Source organism: Nipponia nippon, unplaced genomic scaffold, assembly GCF_047370975.1.
Source record: "Nipponia nippon isolate SJK-2023a ecotype South Korea unplaced genomic scaffold, ASM4737097v1 scaffold_1, whole genome shotgun sequence".
NCBI classification, from domain to species: domain Eukaryota; kingdom Metazoa; phylum Chordata; class Aves; order Pelecaniformes; family Threskiornithidae; genus Nipponia; species Nipponia nippon.
The window spans coordinates 140,130,839-140,136,838 of record NW_028262290.1 but is presented as its reverse complement, the minus strand read 5'-3'; positions in this window follow the sequence as shown (position 1 = coordinate 140,136,838).

Below are 6,000 nucleotides of genomic sequence, written 5' to 3'. Positions count from 1 at the left end.
TGAACTCATCGGTTTTGCCGCATGCAGAGCTTAGGAGTGGGTTAAAGAAAAGGGCACATCCATCAGATTGCTGCTGACATGCAGGTGCTGCACCACCTTCAGGTAAAAATAAAAACTGGCAGGCAAGAAAGCTGCTTACCACAAAACCAGGCAGAACTCACAAGCAAAACATACTGAAAGATGAGGGAAAAAGCTTCAAAAGCTGCTGATCATAGAAATTACAAGATTCTTTACAAAGGCTGTGGCCTAAAACCACTTTAACCCTGTTAGCTGATCAAAGGGAAATTGCAGATGGCTTGCTCAAAGACCTCAGCAATTTCTTAAGCCCCGCATGCTTCAGCTTTGCTAGAGTTAAAAACCACTTCTCAGCTCCCCACTCCAAAACAAGGAGCAGAGATTCCTACAGCTGCTGAGCAGCTGCCACAGGGCAAGGCAAAGTCCCTGCTCACACCCTACCACTATACATAAATACAGTGTCACCAACTAGCTGGAAAACTGGAGTGCACCGCAATTACCTAAAAAAGAGATGGTACCTCAAGGGGTTCAAGGATACAGATGCATAGTGCCTTTTACAAAGAAAAAGGTAAAAACATTTATGCAGTGACACCAGGGTATATTGATTTTCTCAATTGCTGAGAAAAATTTGTGTCAAAAGTACATCAATGGATTTGCTGGTGAGGGTGTCGAAAAGGCTCTTGCAGAAACAATCTGGCTTTCAGCCTTGTCTTACTTGAAAGCAAGCAAAGGTCTCTACCTGGCCTTTGCGGAGCAGCCAAAGACTCCAGCACTGTCAGCCACAAGCAGCCCAGAGGCATCTACATGAATTCGGATATCCAAATAAGTCTGTGAGCATATTTTGCTTATTTCATGATGATGTGAGGTAATGCAAAGGTTCTCAGCGATGACAAGATGTCAGAACATGTCACTGTCAAAAACAGCCCCAAGCAAGGCTATGTCCTAGCCCAACTCCTGTTTACTGTCTTTTACGCAGCAGTGCTTCTTGCTGCATCTGGAAGCAGCAGCGAAGGGAGCTGCTTTAATTATTTTATAGGCGGCAGAATTGCTAAACTGGAGAGATGCCAGGCTAAATCAAAAGTCAGAGAGGTCCTCCCAGGCAATCTGCCCTTTGCTGCTGACAGTGTGCTGGGTGTGCAGAATGTTACTGATGGCTTTGACTGCACTGCCACAGCTCAGCCGTGTCACAAGCATAAAGCAAATAACGCTGTCTTCTTCCAGCCAGAAGCATGCTGAGCCAGTAGCGTACCTTGGCAATACAATGATTAAGTCTTGCAGGTGAAATTCTGCTACCTTGGCAGCAAGCTCCTCAGACACCATGACTGATAACAGTTGTGCAAAGGAGGGAGAGGGCCATGTGGCTTTTGAAAGATTAAAGTTGTGTATGAAATGAAGGAGGCTCCTGACTTCAAACACAAGTAAAGGAGAGCCATGTTCCTGTCATCATCACCCTCCTGTTCAGTAGGATTCTCAGGCGATACACAACAATTGCTCCGAGTCTCAGCCCAGTCTATGTGCACAACTTTCATGCCCTTGCAGATAAAAAAAAAGTCAGGACAACGTCCTGAACGCTGAGATTTGAACCACTGTCAAATATTAACCACTGCCAAAGACTCTTGCAAGCTTAGCTGCACTGGTGTGAGCATTGGTGCATGGATCAAGCAAAGCGTTGCGCATAGCTGTGTTCTGGGGTAGAAGGTGAAGTACAGTCCAACGCAACCTTACAAGCAGGCATCCAACACTCATTTTCAGTTGTGGCATTCGTTTCACGGTTTCGGTGAGCACAGGAGGCTCACCGCTGGCTGCTGTGGTAGGGATGATGCACTGATGCCATTGCAGCCTCTCGCTGAAGTGGAATGACCCAACGACAGGAAAGGAATGAAGGGGAAACGCCTAATTAAGCATTACACCCATACTACCCCTATTTATGTATGCATTGCAAATATCAGGGAAATTTCTCAGAAAAGAGACCATGAAAGCTAAATTTTCAGGATACAATACCTCAGTAAAAAGATACAAAGTGAGATTTAGAAATTCAACAGCTTTCAAAATACTTTAACACAAAGAAAGGGAGAAAATAGCCTTGACTTATAAATACAGTAACAAACAAGAAAAACTATTATACTATGGTATGATGTTTTGTGCTACAGCAAAATACAAGTGTGACTAAGAGTTTTAGTACACAAAGTTTATTTATAAAATGCGCAATTCTTAAATTGTATTGGCACCATGAAACATAAAGAAAACAGGAGGAAATGGAAGTGTTGAATGAACACAGAAGTACACATTTTTTCATGAACTACGATTCCTACACCTGGTTTCTCACTTTCTGGGCTGCCCTGCACATACACCCCAGCCTACTTTCAGATTTACATCAGTGTAAATCCAGTATAACACCACCAAGATTAATTAAACCTTATCTCACAGCTCCAAGTCCTGGTACTGGTGTTACTGGAGTTGCTTCAAATACACAAGTGTAGATGTTGGCTACGGAGGCTTTTACGTGACACAAAGGTAAGGAGACCTTCAAACCAGACTCTTCTACTGGAGTAATCAACTCTAATGCTGTGAAAAGCACTTCATACTTCACGACTGGAGGGATGGTGGCCCCAACCTGAAACTGTACAGGCGGATTGGTACTATATGCAACCAGGAGCAGCAGAGAGACCCAAATTATCTTCCTTACCTCCAGGTGAGGTGGCATTGGGGGTTTGGTAGTTCTAGTTGGCCTGATCACCCTGTGTGCACTGAGCTAGGCAAGCCACACTCTTACCATGTAGATTGCTTCGTGTTCAGCTGTAGTCATGTAGGAAGAAGCAAGGGGTATTGTGAGGGGCTCCGGGAGGTTGAGCTGAGGTCTCTCCCTTACCAGCAAGGGAATCAGAGATGCACAGAGAAGCCAGAGTTGCTGTGGTAGGGAGATCAAATATATATATAGATAGATAAAACCACACACATCCACACCATTCATTTTATTACCAATGTACAGAGCAAAGTGTTCACAAACCTGAGAGCAGCCTTGCAACTAGCAGCCATTTCTTTTAGTATGGGAAGTATCCCTAGCAGGAGAAGTAGTTTGGAGGCCAAGACAGAAGAGTCAGTGCATGAGAAGTAACAGAATCAACTTCACTTACATTTTTTGGCAGCTTTGAGTGATTGCAGCCTTAAAAGATATTTGGCAGTTAGACTGGGTTATTGCAAACCCAGTCCATGAGCCTGCCTAAGCAGAAGCAAGAGGAATGACATATCGTTGATTTCAGTGGGAAGAACTTTACACAGGTATTGCTTGATTGTTTTTGTCTGTGTCTGGATTTGTTTTCTGAATTTTCAAACCCTTCTGGTAAAATTATATGAAAACCAAATATACAGTCATAAAGTTATGACTTGCAAAAATACTGTTATCTAATCCTTTGGGTATATACAGTGGAACAGACAACGGAAGAATATAGAGTATGCACCTAACATCTGCTCCCTACACAGAGTATGATTGCCCAGCCTCCACTGGAATTAAGATGAAAATAAAGTGTAAAACCTTTCAGCTAAGATGTACTTAAGCTATAAGAGCAAACTGAAAACAATAATATCCTTGTAGAAGAGGCTGTCTAAGTTATACTCAAGTAAGTCTGAAAATGCCAAAAGATTCCTGCAGTTATACAGCTAAATACAGACAGTTTACTTATTTGTGGTTATGTTCCTAATATTTAGCTTTAAAAAATACTTTTCATTCAGGTATAACAGTATATGGATATATATGGATGTACACTGTTATAACAGCATATAACCATATAAAGGTATAATTCATGTGGATTCATAAGCTATTTTACTTTTCTTTTAAGCATAAACTGTGAAGAGATAATCTGAAAAAGACTCTAGGACCTAATCCAACACTCGCTGAAATCATTGAGAGTTGCTACATCATAGCCTCTCCTCTGCAAACACATGCCAAGGAGCAAAGAATGTGGCCTTGGTGGAGCCAAAGTGTCCAAAGCAGTGTCCAAAACCACCCCTTATGCACTCTGCTTTTGTAGAGGAGGCGGCATGTGAGTGGCAGATAGAGAAGGCACCCATGGGATGCTATAGAGCACTGCCAGGTGTGGACATCCACCCTACTCTCAACCTAATTCAAGAGCAGGCTGCACATTAATCCCATTAGGCCATGATGGATCTTCTAGAAAAGAAGTTAGACTTTGTCTTTTCTGCCTAGTATAATCACAAGGAAAACACAAGAAGAGCTAGAAGGTGCAGAGCGGAGTGTTCCACACTTGACACCCAGAAACACTGATATTTCTGTTCATCTCCTTGGAGTACCCTGGATGGCTGGTCCCAGCAGCCTTCCAGCAGGTAGACAGCTTGAGCTTTGTGGTATCAAAACTATTAGAATTCGGCTGCCAACAGCTTTTTAGGAGACATTGCCTGAATTTTTTCTGTGGTTCACTTTTTGTTCTAACATGAACATAAATTTAAACTCTAAAAGCAAAGGCAAATTTCTATATTATAATAAGAAAGGAGCAATGATTATATTTTAAATCTTTGATTAGTGTCTTTGAGGGAAGCATAAACTTTCTGATCGCTGTGTGGAGGTATACACAGGGCAGAACATGTTGTGTTCTAAGTTTTGACCGCATTAGTTTGACCTATAAATTTCAGCACAACGAACAAGAAATCAGTTGGTTTACCTTCACCTTTCAGAAATCTTACATACAACGATCAGAAGGCTGTAGAGTACTCCAGTACCATCTGTTAAAATGTTGTTGTGGTCTACTACTAAGGTCTCATCCTAATATGTATATTCTGATTTTTTTAAGTTATATTATCCATATAAGTGGGTTTTTTTTCATACTAGTAGCTTCAAAAGTTGTTGATTTAATGTTTTCTTATAACTTAGTGTCACAATTTTGTAATTCAATAAAATTGCACATGGTTAAAACCTTCAGCACTGCTCCTTAAAGCCTAGGTGGGGCTTCAAGAATTGTGTAAAGTGTCTTCACTGACACTTAAGTGTTTTGCAAAGCTTGAAAGAAAATAGGGACAGATGAGTCTGCTGGCATCAGTCTGGCCTAGGGGCTTCTCTGCACAGCAGGTCAGATGCAACCGTGGACACTTAGTCTGTCTCAGCCAGAGTGCAGAAAAGGAGACCTATCATCCCTGCCATCCCGAGCTGGAGCCTCGCACAACTGGCTCTGGCTTGCTGCTTCCTAGTTTTGTGTTGAGAGTCTAGTTTTGCTCTGAGTCCTAAAACCCCTTAAAGTCTCCTCTGTTTTATCGAGATGGTACAGGGATTTGTCTCAGGAAGACCAGATTACGTTCCTACTGATCTCCTTCCCCTAGGAGTACACCAAGCACTTTTAGGTGCAGGTGCCACTAGATTGCCAACACGGTGCCATGTATGTCCCCCAGGGTGCTGGTCTCAGGTAGGCTTTGGGTGCTGGGAGGGAAGAGTTTGGGCAGGGGGTTCATTGCTGCCTGCCACAAGCCTCCTTCCATCCCTTACCCGCCCCAGGGATCTCCTGCACTCAGTCCCATAGGCATCAATGGCCAACCTGGGGCAAACCCAAACATTCAGGCCCCTCCGCCCCTATGTAGCTTTCGCTCATCGAACCACCCTGTTTCAGTTACAAAACAGCACTCACAGAACTGCATGTTATCACAGAAATCTTCTCCAAAGTATTTCCTCTGGAATTCATTAGATTGCAAGCACTTTGGCTATTTACTCTCACTTTTTGCAGAGAGTAAAAACTTTTTCAGAGCTTTTAATGTGTGAACAATAAATAACAGTTGTAAGGAAATAATTCAGAATTATATAATTAGAGTTTGGGGAAATTTACCGCTTATTGGGTCATTTTAAAAAAGACCAAAAATAAATGTCCTCAGAAGGAAAAGTAGTAAGATTTTTTTCAAAAGGGAATTCTCTGATTTCTTCTGCAGACCTGTCCTCCAAGAATCAGGCATATTTGCAAGATGACTAACTCCTTCAGTGCACTCAGC